The 20,872-nt window shown below is 34.7% G+C and overlaps 1 long non-coding RNA gene across 3 annotated transcripts in view; it reads right to left on the bottom strand.

The window, feature by feature from the left end:
• Positions 1–508: 508 nt before the first annotated feature.
• Positions 509–20,872, bottom strand: part of LOC105088357 (uncharacterized) — a 92,320-nt gene continuing 71,956 nt past the window's right edge. For 2 of the 3 annotated variants that reach the window (XR_010381250.1, XR_004138299.2), the window contains one exon: positions 509–693. This is a non-coding gene — a long non-coding RNA (uncharacterized LOC105088357). Of the gene's footprint in view, positions 694–10,381; positions 10,489–20,872 lie in introns of all 3 variants that reach the window. The other variant, XR_010381248.1, reaches the window with a different exon arrangement.

Below are 20,872 nucleotides of genomic sequence, written 5' to 3'. Positions count from 1 at the left end.
TCCGCTGCCTTTCAAGTTTGATTGTCACTATATGTAAGTATTAGAAAGATTCCTATGATAAAAACTTTTGGTAATAATTCTGAAAGGAACATTCCTGTTTTAATTCTCTAGTCTTGAAAGCTGGTCTATATGATAATTACAGTTTGCCCAGACATCAGTTTTGATCAGGTACCTACCCCAAGTTCATGACAATAGAAATAGCAGTATTTCTGATTTTGAAAGTTATGAAGTCAATATTTGACAGCAAACATTTCAAACTTTTTCCTCTGATGGTGGATGAATTTGCAGCTTGCAAAGTGCTAAAGTTAGACCCTTGATGTAGACTGTGAACTACTTTAAAAATTACTAATTCATCAGATCATCAGATATTAAAAGCCTACCACTTTCATCCACCAAATAGACTCTAATTTGTACTAATAGTTGTTTGTATTCTTTCTCCAAGTATTTAGTATGATCAGTCCCTTCCCAAATAAATGTTAAAAAAAAAATCTCACTTTTCTTTTGCAACAGATATCGCAATATTTATTCTATGACATATAGTAGAAGTTCTTTCTTTGTTGATGACTTTTAACCCCCTGTGAATGCAAGAAAGTAACACAAGAAGAGTGTAGTAGGGAGGCTACAGTGAATTTAGCAGCACAACTTCTTTACAGCTCCTCGTAGCCAAGTTCATCCCAGGTCATTCTTCATCGGCTGAAAAGAATACACATATATATTTACATATATTTAGCACTCTGAAGACGTTATTCATTGCTATCTGGCTCTCACTGCCCCACTGTTTTTGATAATACATTATAGTTCTGGCCACTAGTGCAGCTTTCCCTTGTCTGGTACACTGCTCTGAAATCTCCAACTACTTTAGCAGCTTATAGCTCTACTCTGCCTTGTAAGCATAGCAATAAGGCTGTTTAGCTTTGGTTCCACCTCACTGCACCATCCCAGGAAAGCCATTCAGAAAACCAAAACAGATGGTGGGACCCACTTTTATGTTTCTCCTCCTTCAAGGATCAGAGTCCTGAACTTCTTATTGTTCAATGTCTGAAAATAGTTGATTTATATATTTTTTCCAGTTTCTAGTTTTTGTTGGGAGGACAAGTCAGGGACGATTTACTCTGTCATAGCCAGCAGTATCTTTGACTGTTTTAAAAGTAGGCTGATATACCCAAGTGAAGCACATCGGGTCAACTTCTAAATTTCATAAAAATTCTCCAATTTTTTTTTTTTTTGCTGTCCTTTCAGTATGGAGAAATTGTTTTAAATATTTATCACATCTTTATTTTATGTTAAAGACCGATGGCAAAAAGATGTTTCCATGTACCCCACCTATTAGTTGCTGTGGTGTAGTTTGAAAAAGATAAAAGAGACCAATATTTCAGGAAGGAAAAGGCAAAAAGCAAATCAGAGACAAAGGCTAAACAGCCTTTTTAAAGCCAAAAAAAAAAAAAAAAAAAGAGAGAGAGATTACAATACATATTAAAGGAGCTGTAAGAAGCTTTTTAATCATGATATAAAATCCTGGAAACAATCCGATATTAAAACAACTAACTCTCATTATTAAGAAATAGTGGATTTTCATCTAGTTAGTATTTAAGTTAATTTTAGGGCCTGAGCATAATCACTTTTTCATTTATAAGTAAAGTTGCAACTTTGTGAAGTGTAGTTTAGAATAAATTAAGAGTCAGGAAGTCACATGGTGCCACCCATCCTGATTTGGGATGTGTCACAGATCTGGAGTCTAAATTTAAGTCAAATTTTACTTTTAGAGCATTTCACAGAGAACAAAGATGATCTGAGAATCTTAAACATAATCACCTTTGAAACACTTTTTTCAAAAAGTTTGTTCTTTCTAATAATTCTGTATTATTCATCTGCTGATTTTCCCATTCCTGTTTTTTCCTTCTTTCATTACTGAGTTAGCATGTGTTTTAAAAATAAATCGGGTTGAAAAGTTAATAATAGGATTATTATACTACATAGGTGATTGGACTGGACAATTTCTAAGATTCTTTGATGAAAGATCCACTTCAAATTCAATACATTTTTTAAAAAGGTAAACTGATGAATGTGACAGCAGCATATGTTCATTTGTGAAATGGACAAAGCATTTGATAAAACACTTTGTGGTATCAATGATAGATAGATAGATAGATAGATAGATAGATAGATAGATAGATAGATAGATAGATTAGATAGATAGAAAGAAAGAAAATTAAAGCTGTTATTAATGCCCAACAACTCTTTCCTTCCCAGAACATTTATTTACAGGTCATATAGAAGAGACAAATAGAGGATCCAGAAAATTCTTTCAACTGTCACCATGGATGGTTGTCTATCTTACTGGCTCATTACTACTTTCTGTTATGATACAAGAATCATATTGCCACCTAGTAATAGTTGGGTTTGATCCTTAATTTAGGGATAAAAAATTAGGACAATGGTCCTAGAGTAAGAGTATCAGATTTTTATTTGTTTGTGTTTATTTTGGGGTGGGGGAGGTAATTAGATTTATTTATTTATTTATTTTTATATCAGTGCTGAGGATTGAACCCAGGACCTCATGCCTATTTGACATGCACTCTACCACTGAGCTATACTCTCCTCTCAGATTTTTAAAGGATAGACTTTCAGCCTAGGAAAAAATGCAGTTCTACATTACAAGATTAGAATTATAACTTAAGGATTTTTTTTTCTTGGACATAGAGAAAACTCTCTATGTAGAAAAAAATTCATATTGATTATTTTTTCTTAATTTTGATTTTAGATCCTTTCCTAAATTGTTTGATTTTATCTGCCTTGTGACCCTGTGTTTTTTTCTCATAATAGATGAAAAAATATTTTAATGAATATATCTATTATATATAATTATATATTTTATTATTTAAAAACATGTTCCCAATAGTAAAATATCATCAAGTCATTAGGCATTATATGCAAAAGTTGACACATTACCATCTTAATATTGACATTACTAAGTGATATCATTATGTTGGTGTAGACTGGAATTCCAGCTTAAGGATGAGTCTTGCACTAATGATGAACGATAAGGAAAGAAAAGTGTTTGATGTCCAGGAACATATGAAAAAATCCAGGGATGCGGGCATAGAAATATAACACCAAGAATAAAGGAACATCATATATTTATAGTGTAATTGCAGACTGAAGGAGAAGGATGATTTTTCTTATTGATTTATTTGAACTTTTTATATAGTAAGGATATATTTATGTGTCTTATTTGTGAAAATTATTTCTCCCAGCTTGTTAGTTGATGGCACTAATTTTTAGTAAGTAATAGAACACAAGCACAGATAAGTAACTGTGTAGTGACTAAGTAATTTGGCTTTTTAGACTTTACAAATAAAAGATAACTGCATGCTTCACTTAAGCCTTCAGATCTTACATAGCAATAATGGTTAGTTGGGAGATGAGAACTGGAGAAATAAGCAAAACCATTAGGAGAATGGAATACATCTGAGGCTGAAGGGGAAAGTGTAGTCTCAGTAACAAGCTCCAGTAACTTATTTTCTTGATTTCAGGGTCTAATAATTTACACATTCCGAAATCTGTCATTTACTGAATTTTTTCATTGTTATCTTTCATACACACAGCAATCTATTTCTAAAGTGATAAGCTGTTTCAATTTTTTAAATTAATGTCTGATATGTTTTCTTCATTACATTTTTTTCTTTGAAATTTCAGTAACTTTTAAAAAATTGGTCACTCTATTTTTTAAAGTCCTGATTGTGCTTTTAAAAGACTTTAAACTTTAATTATTCCCTTTGTAGCATTCTATCTGAATGATAAACATCCTCTTTTAAAATAATGAATCAAATGGAATATTAGACGGAGCTATATGAAATGGCATTTTTGTAAGTCAAAAATGATAATATATCAGCAAGTTCACATAGTACTTAATACATTTTTTGTTGCTCTTTCATAGCAATAGTGTAGAGCAGTAATATCTTTTCTCCAACTTATAAAAGTCTAACTTTTCTTTACTAGTTGACCATAATGTTTAATGATGTCCTCACAGTGTGTGAGGAATAAATCAAGTGAATTTTCCAGTGGTACAACTTTTACCAGGGTCTGAAATATCTTAGGAAACACCTGCTTCAGTCTCCTATGCCATATTCCAGCTGTAGTGAGCAGGAACTGAAGTACTGAGTGTTAATTTAGCCTCTTTCAGAAATTCCACTAATACTCTCATTCAGCACAGAATGAGAATTTTAGAACAGAAAGTGACCTTCATGGTCATTTATTCCAATATCAATCTTTTACAAAAAGAAACAGTTCTGAGAGTTGGGAAGTGGTTATCAAAAAACAGAGGTTATTCAGTTAGTTGATGGTAATGTTGAAACTGGATCCAGGCTTCCTGCTTTTCATTAGATCACTTTTCATTAGATCGCTCTTCATCTGTTTGCTAAATCTGTCAACTAGATATGTCTGTTATAGCTTGTGTTCATTTACGTATTATTAGTTATTCTCAATAATTCAGTGATTTACTTCAGCTTACTTGCTTTGTTTACTAAAAAGTTTAGATTTATTCTAGGTAACTCAAAGATGGAATTTGTTTCTAACTTACTTGGTTTTTCACAATGATCCTCTCAGATTCTACCTGTCTCCTCCACAAAGTGCCATTGTGGGGTAGGTAATTAGGTTTCTATTTATTTATTTATTTTAAGAGGAAGTACTGGGGATTGAACCCAGGATCTCATGCATGCTATGCATGCACTCTACCACTGAGCTATACCCTCCTCTGCCAAAGTGCTGTTGTTTTAAATAGTCCCAATCTTATAGTCAATATTATCTTGTCTAAAATATTCAGTAGTGCCAATCTGTTTGTATAAATTCATTTTTCCTTGATAGCTAGTCCACTAATTCTTCAACGTCTAAATCAAGACTATTCTCCATGAAACATTAGCAGTTCTTTATAGTTCATAGCGATCTTAATACTCCTCTCAGTTCAGAGAATTGTGCTTGTGTTTGTTTCTATGTGTGTGTGTGTGTGTGTGTAAAATCATTGGCCAATTACTCATTTAGTACACTTGAATTACTACATTTTTTTTTCTTACCTTGTTATATATTTATATTTATCTCCATGAACAGTATAGACTGCGAGCTCCTTGGCCATGGCTTGTCTCTTATATTTTAAAGTGGTAAGCCAAGTATTTTCAATATGTTAGGCGGGTGATAAATGTGTGTTGACCGATTAGCCACAATTCAATCTAATCAAATAAAATTATCATAGTTGTCTTACCCATACCCCATTCTATTATTGAATTATAGAAAAATCAATAAAAGTATCTTTAAGTCAATCACTTCTACTTGTTCAGTTTTTCTGGGTGGGTTTTGGGATGGAAGATGCATGCACATTGCCTCACGAGGTAGAAGATAAGTGGCCTGAGGCTGAGTGCAAGGGAGTAGAGCTTCATCAGAGTTCTTCACTGTAAGAGAGGGAGCAGTGAGTGAATAGTAGGGATGTAAAATGCATTTTTTAATAAATTAGTTGATTGCTGATAAGTCATGAGAGTGTCAACAGTTCAGAAGGAGGAAGCATTCAGGATAACCTCAAAGATTCTGACTTTGGATGGGGACATGCTCAGACAAAGAACAAAAGCCCTATTTCATCATCTTAGTAGCAGATAAACCTATTATTCATTCATTCAACAAATACTTTTGGGGCTTCTACTATGTTCTAATTTCCTGTTCTAAATTCCCCTAGTTTTTCCCTTCTTACTCTCAGAGGTATATTTTTGGTTGACTCTATTGGAAATTAATTGTGTTAAAAAGATAAAAGGAAAAATTGGGTTTTGTGATTATTTATATCCTCTTGATTTTTAATAGACCCTCTTTCTTGGAAACACCGATATCTTCAAGGTTGTATTTCAAATTCTGAACCCCACTCTATCATCACATGCCCCTATTATTTTTGTTTGCTTCTCTTGGGATTTTTTTTACTCAAGTCTCTGAGAATGCATGTTTCCACTTCTTTATATGTATGTTCTCTTCAACTAATAGAAAAACCAAGTTAGTTAAAATTAAAAAAAAAAAAACTCAAATAATTGCTTTGCTGATTTAGAAATTGCTATAGCTAATTTAATCCGTTGTTTGGATGACTGAATTCTCTTGACAGCCAAATCAGCCATGCATATACAAATCCTAGAAATTAGAACTGACGTAGACAGTGGCAACCTTCTAGTCAAAACACAAGTTGTAAAAACTGAAGTGTAAGTGGTGAAGTGACTCCTTCCAGTTGTTAGTCCTAATTTGGGTCTCTTTTCTTGAGTTGCCAATAGGAAGGTTAAACTAACAAACTTCATTTCTTTGATTCTCATTGAAATTACTTCTTTTGCCTTTAATAAGCTTTGAAGACAGGAAACTAAGAAATGTTCAAATGAGAGGAATCATCGTAGGGCCTTTCTGTTTATTCCTGTGATTTCTTTGAATGCCGAATTATGACATTTCCATTGCTTCTGACTCTTTCCATTTTCCTGTAACTAGTGATGGTCCAAAATTGCCTTTCAAACACTGAGTGCCACTCCCTTTCACCCATCCGCATCTAATTGTTATTTTTTTCTTTCGCTCTCTTGTCGCGTTAACAGTGTCTGTCAATATTTTTAGAGGACAAATCATGTGTGAAGCAAGACAAATTTTAAAGTTTCTGGTACAATAGATGATCAGTCCAAATATTTGTACAATACATTCTCTGCTTCATGGATGGCTGCTGATAATTATATTGAAGCCAATGAGCAAGGTTTTCCTCCAAGGCACAGATTGAGATTCAAAAATATTTGATAGAGACCATCGAATTGGAAAGGATGATGGAATTTGTTGCAATTAGGCTGAGCTAAGCAGTATTGAAATGAGATCCAGATAACACTGTTTTGTCTTTTACTATCTGGGAGAAGATTGGGATTTATTTTACACAGATAATTCAAATGCATTTTATTAGGGAAAAACTTCCTACAGGCTATAGAAATTTAGGAAATTACAATCCTTTCTTCATAGTGAAAAGGTTAAAATGTTTAAACATTGTAAAGTTAAAGATTGTGATATGTGTGATTTATGGCTGGATGTGAAAGGAAAAGAGAGAACAGCCTCTAGCCAACATCTGCCTTTCACAGAGCTTTGGTTTTTGTTGAGTTTTTTTTTTTTTTTCTCTTTTTAAGTGTTTGAGAAAATATTTGGCAGTTACTTTTTCCTGAATCACTATGATAAAAGCATTTTCTAACAAATGTATTCCAAATGAATAATACTGGATTGTTTGTGAGAGGGTTACCTGTTTCTTTTCCAGTGGTTCAATATTTTGCCTTCGGTAATAAATAATGCCTTATTTTCTGGCACTACCTTATTCTTTCATAAGCTTTATTTAACTGTGTCCTGTCACCTTAGAGAGGTGAGCAACGAATGCACAAAGAGAAGCAGGAGCTTAAGGTGTTACGAGTTTATCATCACACAACATGCACACTTTGTATGTCAGACTGTTGCTACAGCTTATGATTAGAGGCTGGAGTACTCTTTGAGTAAAAGAATCAAATGATAGAGTTTGAATGGACTTTGAAGACAATTTTATCTATTTTTAAGTGTTATACAAACAAGACCATAAGTTTCCAAAAGGTAAGTGATTTGCCCTTTATTTTTCCTAAAATTTCTCTCTATTGCTGGACTTTTTGAGGCTGCCTTGATTTCTATATTCTGAATTTAAGTGCCTATGTTACATTAAAAATGTTTTAACTATTTTCCTACTTTAATATTGGTAACTGACATATGTGTTATAAATCAATTACATGCCAAACAGCTGGACACACATCATCTCACTATTCATTATAACCTCTGAAGTATGTTTTTTATTATCCTAATTTGGAAGACTTGAAAATTAGGCTTGGGTCAAATACCATGATCAAAAATCACACAGTTAGGTAATCATGGACCCAGAATTTGAACCACAGTAGTTTGATTCCAGATATTTTCTTATATTTAAAGAGTGCCCTTATAGATAGGTATTAGATACATTGACTAGTAATATATGTGCATAATAAATATATAAATATTTATTTATGCTTACAGAGCTTACAACTTGCTTAAGAGTTGGATACTACTGTAAATTTACAGCCATGTAATATAAGCAGCAATATTAAAAGGTGTTTAGTATAGTGAGTGAGCATAATAAATGCTCTATAAACTTGTTGAATGAATGAAAGAAAGGCAAAAAATCAGTAGTGCTAAGTAAATAGTACAGATAACAACTGTCCTTCAAGTTTAGGGGTGGGGAGAAAGAAGGCATGTCCTACCTGAAAAAATAAACTACATTTAAAACATATAATGAGAGACATAGACATTGTTCTGTAATAAAATAACATGAAGAAAACTATCATGTTAAGAGATACATCTATCTCAGTAAATTATCGCTGACAGTGACAAAAGTACTGTTTTAATAGCAAATGCTGTTGTTAATAAGCAGTGTACTCAAACATTTATTTATCTTAAAAATTTTAAGTCACATCAAAGTAAAGACCATGTTTCATAAGCTTGACTATCCAACGCATATCAAAATCTTTGGCACATACTTTGTGCATAATAATGTCTCTGGATTTGAAATTAAATTATACATTTCTCATGTGTGAATTCAAATAATTTTTTGAGATTATTTTCAAAACTGTCTCTAAGGGATGAAAATTCCTTATGTTGACCATACTCCATTGAAACCGAGCTTCTTTTTATTTCTATTTCATTAATATCTTCAGACAGTCCATTCGACTACAGGCTCACTCCGTACTCCCTTTTACAATCTTATAGACTTCTCAATCTTTATTTTTCATATATGACTCTCTGTTCCTTTTACTTTTCTCTCACTGTTTTGAAGCATTATTTCAGAATTCCATACAATATTTAAGGAAATTTTGAGCGAGAGTAATACAAAATTATCTGTATTCTGTGCAATACACATCTTACTCATTTAAATGTGTATAGTATTTTATATCATTCTTAATAATTCTCAAAAAGCATACATATGGATTTTTCCTATGTAGATTTGTCCCACACAAAGGGACAAATCAGATTTTGCTGCATTAATAATTCTTTTTAAACATTCCACTTGTTATCACAAAATAGTGATCCACTAAGTGATTATAACCTTATTGATTCCTGAGGTCACCTAATGTCTGACAACATCTTTCCAAGGAGTGGCTTATGTACAGAGTGAATGTAGTTCTTCTAAACATTTTAAGGGCAATTTGCTCCTTATCTTCTACATTATTTGGTATTCCATTAATGCTAAACTCTCCTGTGTTATTTATATAGCCACTTAATACAGATTCTTTTTTCCTCAAAAATTATTCTTTTAAAAATATATGTATGTTAATTGTGGTATTTTTAATATAAAAATTTCTGTTCACAGGAGCAAAAAAGGCAAATAAAATCTGATGAGAGAAAAGAATGTATTGATTAACAGGTCAGGTAGATTTATGATTCATTCAAACCATTGTGAATGAGTGCATTAGGATTGTATGCGATGACTTGTGAGAACATCCCTGAAGTTTAGTTGAGTGAGAAAAGTGCAGAAAAATACTGAAAGAGCAGGATTTATGGGACGCAGTCGTCGATAGCGTTTCTCACCCACAACTGCTCTTACAGAACTAGTACAGCCCTAGAATTTCTGCTGCTGGATAAAATCTAGGGCAAACTTGCAGTTTACTGCTATTAGATAATAAAACATCTTTTATTCATTTTGGCTTAAAAGAGACTCAGTTCTAAATAATATGTCCAGTCAGTGTAATAATTAAAGACTTCAAAGTTAGACCTTCTCCTCTACCCAGCCCTGGTTTGATGCTGAAGGGAAGCCTATCTGCCTGCCTGTGTTTCTATCCTTGTTCCCACAATTGGCTAACCATGGTTCCCTATTCCTCCTGCATCAAAGGGGTGGTGATGGAAAGAGAGGGGAAAAAATATGTAAAGGATCAGGCAAGATTTTACGTGACTAAGTTACCCTGAGTTGGCACTCCCTGGGCTTGGCAGATGTTTAAAGCTGACTACTTCTAATGGATGGCTTGCAGGTTCTTTGGAGAAGTTCCCATTACTGGACATGTTTTTCCTGCAATTCACTTGACTTAGCCTGATGCAAATATTTGTCTGGTAGTTTCCAACTTCTTCCTAGTCCCCTGGGCATCTGCTGCTGCACTTCAGCCTCCAACAGTGAGGCCTCTTCACCACTCCAGATAGCCCTCTCAGGCAGGATTTATAACAGCTCCATGCCAACTCTCTGTTCTGTGGCCTGCATCTTGTCCACAGGAAAGACACACGTTTGGTCTTCTGTGATAGATCACAGTTCATTCCCAGTAAGAACTCTCTGCTCTGCTCACCCAATTCTCTTCAGGAATTCTCTCACCTTTTAGCTCTGTCAGCACTGGGGTCATATATCAAGTTCTCCAAATGGTTTCTCTGAAGCTCCTGTCAGTAGGCTTGAGGTGAGGGTAACCCCTTCCACCCAGTCTCCTGTGGGAACAGGAATTGGCACTCTCAGCTGATGATAGCTCTCTCTAGCGAAATCCTGTCTTCAGTCTCCAAGTCTGCCTCTTCAACTGCAGCCCTTTTGTATCCTAACAAAGGTTTGGGAAATGGTCTGAAATTTAGTTTTCAGTCCTCCATTTCGCACATCCTGCCTAGACGATGAGGTAGTCAGGCCTCAGGCAAAACTGAAATAGTTACCTTTTAATGTGTTTGCTATAATCTCACTTATATGTAGATTAGTTATCTATCGCTGTGTAACGATAGTACTACAAATTTAGTTGATGAAAATATCAGGGATTTATATTTCAGTTTCTGTCAGTCAGGAGTCTGGGTGTGACTTAACTAAGTCCTCTCTTCAGGCTCTCACAAGGCTGTAATAAAGGTGTCACCTGGAGCTGAGCTCTCATCTGAGGCTCCACTGGGGAAGGACCCACCACCAAGCTTGGCTTGTGTGGTGGCAGGAAGCAACAGTATTTGTTTCTTGTGAGCTGTTAGATGGAGGGCCTAAATTTCTCTCTGGTTGTCAGCTGCTGGCTGCCTTCAACTCTTTGACACGTGGGCTTTTCCAATATGACCACTTGCTTCCTTAAAGTCGGCAAGGAAAATTTTTCGATCGAGATAGGCAATACAATTTTATGTAACACAATCACGTACTTGTAATCATGTACACCCACTCACCTTTGCTATGCTCATTTTATTAGAAGCAAGCCATAAATCCCTAAATTCTAGAAGATGAAGGTGAGAGGGGAGAGTAATAGCTCAGTGGTAAAGTGTGTGCTTAGCATGCACAAGGTCCTAAGTTCAATCTCCAGTACCTCCATTAAAAAAAAAAAAAAGAATTGTGTAAGGGTAAGACCATCAGGAGTCAGGGTGAGTGGGAGCACAGGAACATCTGTCTGCCACAATATATAGACAATGAAAGAAGTCAGACTTACATGTATGTCTGTAAGTGTAGCTATATCTGTGTAAGATTATATGGCTGTGAAGATAACATGGACAAAGACACTAGGTTTTGATATGGGTCATTTTAGAAAGAGCTAGTGAAGTGTGTTAGTATAATAAAGAAGAGAAGGAGAGAGGAAAACCAAAAAGATATGAAGGGAAAAATAAATAAATTCATTTAAAAATAAGCATGCATATGATCACATCTACTCATTTATAAAAAATACATATATGTGAATAATATATACATATATATGAATTATATATAAAGAAATTAAATAAAAACTCTTATAAAGAAGAGAAAAAGAAAAAGATTTATCCTCCTGCTTTCCCTGTAAGATATTCTTCTAAGTTTGGTTAATAGAGCTGAAGTGATATTTTTCCTTTGGAAAAAAGATAAAAACAACAACAGCAGTGGAAGCAAAATGTTTAGCAACTGAATAGCATTTTCTGCATAATTTATTAAAGACTTTAGGATGGTAAACTGTTTCTGTGGATGGTATAACAATCAACTCACATTTTCAGTCACACACACAAACACACAATATGTATATCACGGCCCAGTTTTGCTTTCAATTTAGTTGTTGTACAGGAGAATAGAGTTTGAGTAAGTGTTGCCAAGTGTTTAAAACTTGTTCAAAGCATTCTGTTTTAGAGCATCCAAGGAGAAAACAAGAAATGGAAATAAACAACAGATTCCAAATAATTCAGAATGACCTAAAATATCAACATTTGGAAGCCAGTAACTACAGAAAAGGATGATAATAATATTATGAGTTAGTTATCTAGACACATTGCTAATCTAGCTTCTTTAATGAAATAAAATCTTTGATTTATTGTTCTAGAGGACTTAATTAGAAAGTGGTAGAAATTTTGGTTAAAAAAAATTGAGAGAAAAAGGCAAATGAGATGAAAGCCTTATATTGAATCAAAGGACTTAGAGCAAAATTCATTCTTTGCCAATTTCTCTTATGGTCTATTCAGTTTACAAGCTTTCTACTTTTTCTTTCTTCTTCCTCTTTCTGTGGCATCAGTTGCTTTGATTCCTTATGTTATTTCTTCTTCTTTCGTAATCCATTCTGTTGGGTCTAAATGAGAAAAACTTATGACTGTTCAGTAATCATTGCTGAGCTCAGGTAATAAGTATAAATCCATTCATGTCCTTAGATTCTATAATATAGTCAAATATGGGTTTCATGGTTGTACATCTCACAGGAATTTCTCATTGTTTGGCTTTGTATTTGTGTGTCTGTTGTTGGAAGCAGTGATAAGGCTGGAGCACTGTTAGATTATACAGCTAAGAAGTCATAGATTTCTCTTAAACATGTTGCCTTTTTAGTCAGTTTTGAAAGGACTTCAGTGATTGGCTCTTTCGAGGTGAAGTGCCTTGCCATCTCAGAGCCTAACTGTAAGCAGAATGAAGTCCACGTATGAACCGTGACATCTGTGTTTAGTTGTCATATATTTTCTCTCTCCCTCTCCTGTTTTTGTTCCCTCTCCTCCTTTCTTCTTTCTCCTTCTCTTTCCCCCTACTTTCCTCTTTCTTCTGTCTTCTCTCTGACACACATACACACAATTAAGGAGTGAAAGAAACAAATTAATATCACTCAAATTGTTAACAAAACTCAGATGTGTTTCTAATTTAAGACCACATTACAGTTCCATTTTTAGTTTTTCCATACACAGCTGCATACCATGTTGTTCACAATTTTCCCTTTGCCAAAGATACTGTTAAACATTGATTTTGCTTAAAATCTGAAAACAATATACATTTTTCCTTGAATATTGCCTTCAAGATCACAAATAGTCCTTTATTTGTTCTTCATAGGAAGTCTAAAGAGTTCTCTTAAAGATGTTACTACTTACGTGTATAAGTAGAACTTAAAAACTGAAATATATTCTTCCCCATCACTTAGAGGTACCACACCAAGTCTTCTGGCCCAAGTGGACTTGCCTTTGGGTACATGTGCTTTACTTCTATCCTGAACAGATTTACCCCTGACACCACTGACTGCTGCCCACTATTGTGATGTGGCTATTATCTCTTTTCAATCATCTAAAAAAAATACCCCCCAAAACAAACAAACAAACAAACTTAGAGAACTTGAAGAAACTTTGAGTCACATTCTCGAATCAATTGCTTTCTCATAGACTTGAGACCCATGGGGGCTGAGGAATTTGCTTTTGTCTACAAACTAGGCCATGATGAGGATGATTATAAAGTGCAATGCTCATGATGTCCCATTTTCATTTGTCAGTGATTTCTTGCAGAACTTTGTTCTGCCTATCATGCTTTTGATGGTTCCAACATAAGCCTTTACAGCATGTGATTTTGATAGTAAGCTATTACGCTTCAAACAAAACAAAGGTTATTTTAAATGGGACTCTCATGTTCACTAAACGTTATCATAAAGGTAATCTGGAAGGCAATTTTAAGGCTTGTTCTTAAAGAATAATTTCAACAATGATATCCTTTTTAAAATCTGTGGCTTAATGTGGAAGCTGATATACTGAAATAAATTTCCATAAACCCATTGGAAAAAACCATTTCACTTCACATTTTCCTCTAGTCCTTCGTACACCAGTTTTTAGGTTATTGTCTCCTGGTTGACAAGAACATGATTTTAAACTGTATGAGGTTAGTATTATTGTCCCTTTCTTATAGGTAAGGAAGGTCTTAAGAATTTTTGACCCCTTTGTGAACATTTGTGAATCTGATGGAACATGTGAAAATAAACAAGTCACTAAAGCCTCCTGTAAGATTTCTAAAAGCTATTGAGGTAGAGCCAGTAATAGTCACCTCACAGAGTTATGGAGGTGGGCAAATGAAACAAAGTATCTGACACTCCCATCATAGTGTAAGATCACTACAAGCACTCAGTGTGCAATCACGATCATTAAAAAAAAATTTCTGTCGATTTTTTAATGTATTTAATTTAAAATATATCTGGGGAATGGTATTCTTCAGAGAATTTTAAGCATACTCTGATGATAGCTTTCAGGTGTCCATTGAGTGAGTTCCTAAGCAGCTTTACAAATAATTGAAGCCATTGAGTGAGCCTTTATTCCAGGAGTGAGCCATTAGTCATTGTTTTTGCAAAGTGCTTTCTCAGAGACTTCAAATGGGCAAATTCTCCTGGACCAGGACTGAGAATTCCTGAGGTTTGATATGAAACAAAATGTACCATGTTAAGTTTGGACTTTCGGATTGCTGGTATCTGGCATCCCCAGTCTATGATCAGAGTGTGTTTAGAGCCATAAATCACATAGGTCCTCTTCAATATGGGCCAGGCTACAGGGAGTGTCCTCTACTTTTGAGAGCAATTTATGTTTGCTGATCTCCTTAGATAAAGAGCTTATAAACTAAGTGAAACAAAAGAATACAAAAGTGTTATTAGTCCTTTGAGGAGAAGAAATGATCTAACTCCTAAGGAGTGTACTTTGTTCAGCAGATGCAGTTAGGCGCTCACTCCATAGAGATGAATAGTGAAACAGGCTTCCAACCACCAAGCATTTTGGAATCATTTCTCAGGATGCTTTCAGTAGCTCCATAAACAATACAGACTATGCCCATTACCATGGGGTAAAGTGAGTAGTAATGTAGGAAGCTTTTGATTCCTTTTTACAGAAAGAACCATAATATTATTCAAACAAAAGTGGAGCCACTTCGAATTTCCCATCCTTTTTCATTGTCTTTGTTGAAAAGGGATATCAGAGACAGAAAGAAGTAAATGGGCTTTGAGGAGCAGAGTGAAGACAGAAAAACACTTTCCATAGAAATCAAATGGCACTAACATTGCAAAATAATACCAGACTTGGCAAACTCTAAAACAAATGTGTTTTAAATTTGGCCCTGGAAGATTTCTGTGGTATAATCCCCAAAAAAGACTGAGTAAAGAGCCATCTCCATTTAAATCCTCCTCAATGGGAACTATAATTTATGCTGCCTTTGGTTAGATCTGAGGGAAGAATTAGGCCCATTTGCCTTTAAAAAAAAAGATTTATTTTAAGATAGAAGACTAAGCAGGTGTACAAAGAATTCTGGGTTAATAAAAATAAAATATTCTTTCTTTGAAGCCAAATAACAGAATCCATCTGGGTTACCTAATACTGTAAGTATTTATCTTAAAAATACAAATTAAGCAATTTTCCTAGGAGTGGGGTGAGCAGGGGTAATGAGGGGCAGCTCTGCCTGGCCTGGACTAAGTTTAAATAGGTTTTTGAGAAACACCGGAATGAATGCCCAGAGATCTTTTTGAGTTGACTCTTGGCAGATGAGCAGTGTGCTATTTTTGAAAACATATTTACTACAGAATAGGACACACATACACAGTTGAGAGTTCACAAGGCCTGAGGGTTCATTAATATTCATAATTGTTGGTCTCCTGAGATGACACAGGCAATTTGATTACATGAAATAAGCAAACAGCATTTTGCTGAGTGGATTTATATGAAAAAGCTTGAGTGTCAAAGACTGGGTGATTCAGACAACGTCAGTACCTCATTAGGGGAAAGAAGCTGAGCTATTCTCATCTAATTATAGATTTTCCTAAAGTGTAATTATTTTAAAATAACGTTAAACTCAAAGTCCTGTTAGTTCTGAGAACCAAGACATGAGAAAGGTGAGGCTTAACGTCTTCATACAGTTTATGAGCAACTGAAATCTGGAGATAATGTGCATGTGTCCAAGAGACCTATAGTGCAGTTTTTTTCCCCCAGAATGTCTTGTCATCTCAGAAATTGTGTGTATGTCCACAGTAGTGTCTATCCTAGAAGCTGATCCCTGATAAGGTGTGTTCTTTTTAAGCAATGAATTAAAATTTCATATATGTACGGACAGGCAAATTTGAAACAAATTCCTTGAAGAAAGGTTGTATTTTCCTCATCTTCATGCACTTTGGGTTAAAATGGGTAAAATGTCCAGGCATAGCTACATTTTTAAACAAAAAACTTAGGTATGAGACCTGGCTGAAGGTGACCTTATATTCGGGCTATGATAGCACAGCAAAGCACTTTTTTTTTTTTTTTGATGACGTGTTGATTTGGAGGGAATCTGGAAGAGGCTGGTAGAGATTACTTGGAGCGCAGCCCCACCATGTCTCCCTTGGTGGCTCCAAAGTACAGACAACATTCAACTTAGCTATTTAATAAAATTGTATTAATTGGAATTGACATAAAATACATTATATATTTTATACATTATACATATAATATATACATTATACTACATTTACAGTCATCCCTCGGTAACCTTTGGGGATTGGTTCTAGGACTCTCACTGATACCAAAATCCACGGATGATCGAGTCCTTTATATTAAATGATGCAGTATTTGCATATAACCTACATACACCCTTCTATATACTTTAAATTGTCTCTAGATTAATAATACTTACTACAATGTAAATGCTTTGCAAATAGTTGTAAATACAATGTAAATGCTATGTAAATACTTGCTGGAGCATGGCAAATTGAAGTTTTGCTTTTTGGAATTTCTGGGATTTTAAAAAATATTTTCTATCTGCTGTTTGTTGAATATGTGGCTGCAGAATCTGAGGGTACAAAGGACTGACTGCACACACACACACAAACACACACACGTAGATTAACTTCTATGTATATATTACAACCCAGCTGTTGATGCTCACTTCCACCCCTGCATCACATACTGCTAGTAAAGAGTCAGTATTTGTCCTGTCTTGTGTTGCTACTTCTTTTCTTATGCATATTTTCTCCTTTCCCAAGCATAATAGCTGTGAAAGTCTTCAAGGATATAAATAATCTCATATACAAATGTGAAATTTTAAGCATCATATGTATTTGCAGATTAAAAAAAAATCAGTATAGATCAAAGTAGATAAAATTTTATTCCCCATTTTGGCAACAGTGTGAGGACATGGGATGGTGTGGTTTAGTTAATCTGTATAAAGAAATATGGATGCGTCATGAATGTATTTCTATTTTTTAACAGGTAGTACAGATTTTGAGCCACTAGTTCTACTCTGCATTGCTGTCTCCCCAAGCCCTTAAAACAGTATGATCTCAGCGAGATTCCACTGGATGCACGTACCTGGATGGGTAGAATCCGATGACTATGACCTGATTTTTCATCTAAAGCAAAAGTTGGTATTTGCATTTAGAATTGGTAGGACAGGAGAGAGGAGACGCATACAGTTGCTCCAAGCAAAATAGTTTTGGTTGAATCTAACTGTCAAATTCAACATACAGTTTATCATACTTTTTTCCTTCTTTTTTCTAGGACATGAGAAAGGAATTGATGGAGACAGCAGAAAGATTATTACATAACAAAAGATGTTGCATAGCCAAAAATGTTGGGGCTTCTCTTTGCTGGGCTATCCCATTTCCTTATTTATTTATTTTTCTAGACTGAAATGGTACACAACATACTCCACTTCCTTTTTCTCTTAAAACCTGGTTATAGCTCTGTTTAGCTTGAGGTCAGTCTAACCATACCCCTTCGTTAGATGCTGTGTAACCTCAGCATAGGCGGCTGAAATGGTGCCCCTTCTGGGGCTGAGGGACACATTAGTGAAAACAGATCATTTAGTAGTACTCTGGTATCAAAAAGAAAAGCAAAGTGAATTTCCTCAGTTTCTCAAACAGTGGCTCTGTGAAAGAAATACAGCCATTTGACTTACTGGTATTCATACCATAAAAGCGAACTGAAAATCTAAAAGTTGGGAGCAATTGTTGTAATGTATTTAATCATGTGAGGTTGATTTGTTTGTTTGATATATAAAACAAAAACGAAATTTTAAACTTCTCTTCCATAATTGGTGAATAAAAAAAGGGAGATATGATTTTCCACCGGACAAACCCTGAAGGACTAGTCTTTTCCATGAGAATCTTGACAAGAGTTTTTAAAACCACTTAACAATCCTAACAGATCAGTGTGATCATATTCTAGCCATTTGTCTTTTAGTGTTAACTGATTTTAATTTTTAGAGACTTATCTATTAACCTGTTCTCTAGGGCAGAAGATAATATTTGTGTCAAGTCTCTAACTCCATTAGCAAATGCTACCATGAAAAAAATCGGTCTGATATTATTTGCTTAGAGTTGAGCATTCTCAAGCGAGTAAATTTAATTTTAAGGAGCTGAATTTGAACTATGGCTACTGTGAATACATAATGGTGTGCTTTCAAAATTGTCAGCCTTAAAGTGAGGATCAGGAGCTGGCTGATCTTCTGTGCCTATCCTTTTAATGTCAAGTCGCATTCATGTAACATTAAGCCCCCCGCCTTTGACCCTGAAGTAAGAGCTTGGGATGCAAATCTATGTTATGCATGAAGGATTCTGTAGTTTTAGGCATGATAAAGAACATTTATCTAATCCCCTAAACATGAATTCCTTCATCCCAATGGAAACACCAAGCAGTGATTTTCTCCTGGGCAGCTTTGTAGAAGGTAGTAATACTTGGGTATAGAAGTTGGAAGACTAATTATAACTCACATTTATTGAGTGATTTCCATGTGCCAGCCACTGTTTTAAGAGCTTTGCATATCTACTTCAAGTAATCCTCTGAACAACCTATGAAGTGGTTATTAATTGCCTTCCCCTTGTTAAATATGAAGGAGATATACAAAAAAAGATGTTAATCATCCTGCCCAAGGGCACAAAGCCAGGAAGCCAATAAGTAGAAGAGTTGGCATTTGAACCCAGGGAGTCTGGCTACAGAGCTTGTCCTTTTGCTCATGTGATACATAGTCCTTAAGACTAGATGTCATACTACTAGTAATCCAAACTGTCAGGTTACAAGATAAAATCAATTTTCCTTTCACAGAACCTTGAATACATACACCTTACAAAATTTTACGTCATGGATTCTAACACAAATATTTTAAATATGGCAATAAAAATGTAAAGAAAAAAATCATGGGTTAGCTATGTACTGATCACTGGTATAAATATATCATTTTATGAGCTACTATAAAGGATGCAACTATGTATACAATTTTTTGTAGAAATTTGCAAGCAGAGGGAGATATAAAAACAATATAATGTAATATGTGAAAGGGTCATATGATTGTGTGAATACAATGCACTTGAGAAACTCAGAACAGAGACGATACCACTTTTGATCTAGGGTAGATAGCTTCTAAACTAAAACCCAAAATGTTAGTTGGGAATATACCATAAAAAGTTTTGAATGTCATGTGAAATACTTTAAGTCTGCAGAGAATCTAAAGATTTTGGAGTTTGGCAGATGGAATGTTCGAGTTTAATAATGCAAGAAAAATCACTTTGAAAATTATCAAAGTTGATTTAGATATAAAGATTAATTTTTGTCAATTGAGGTATAATTGACATAACGTTATATTAGTCTCAGGTGTACAATGTTATGATTTGATATTTGTATATATCACAAAGTATATGCACTCATCACAACAAGTTCAGTTCCCATCCATCATTACACATAGTTAGCAAAATTTTTTTCTTCTGATGAGAACTTCTCAAGCTGCTGTTTTAGACACTGATGATTTGGCTGTAAACAAGAGAAATTAAGTCCCTGCCCTCACGGAGTTTATAGTGAATCAGATAATAAAGATGTAAATAAAAATATAATTTGAATACCAGTAAGCGGTATGAAGAAAATGAAGCAAGTAGGAGATGGAAAATTATGAGCACAAAGAGGTGTTCCACATCAGGTATTCAGAGGATACTTACTGCAGAGGTAACATTTGAGCAGAGACCTGAAAGATGAAAAAGACTAGCACATCGTAACATCTAGGGAAGAGGATTCCTGACAGAAGTAATAAAAAGTTCAGACGATAATTTGATTTTCTTCTTTGGCTAAGTATAATGGAAGAAAGTAAAGGATTTTTAAAAAGGAGAATGAGTATGACCTCATTTATGTTTTGAGCAGATCATTCTGACTGTGGTATAAATCAAGTTAAAAATGAAAACAAAGAAATCAGCTTTTTGTAGGTAGCTAGTAAATCTTGAAGGTGGGTTAAATGTAGACTGAATGGGAAAGAGGAATCAAGAATGCTAGGTTCCATCAACAGGCTGAATGAAAAGAGAATACTGACCATTACATTTGGCAAGATGGAGGTCAATGGGGACATTGACCATGACTAAAGACAAGAGACTGATTGGGTGAACTAAAGCGAGAATTAGGAAGAAAGGAATTGAAAAAAATACACAGAGACAACTGTTTTGAGGAGTTTTCTGTACAATAGAGGAATGGAACAGGAGCTGGTCAGAAATTTGAATATAAGCATGTCTATTTCAATGTACAAAATAGACTTAGGAATATGACATATATACAAGATATAAAATGGAAAATTGATAATACAGGGCATAAAGGGGATTATTTTAGAAATAAAGGTCTTGATCAGGTAAGAGAGGATAGGATACAGTACACAAGAGGAAGGGGTTGCCTGTCCTAATAACATCCAGTGGGA

The sequence above is a fragment of the Camelus dromedarius genome, chromosome 6, assembly GCF_036321535.1.
Source record: "Camelus dromedarius isolate mCamDro1 chromosome 6, mCamDro1.pat, whole genome shotgun sequence".
In the NCBI taxonomy this organism is placed as follows: Eukaryota; Metazoa; Chordata; class Mammalia; order Artiodactyla; family Camelidae; genus Camelus; species Camelus dromedarius.
This window is presented reverse-complemented; position numbering and strand designations above follow the sequence as displayed.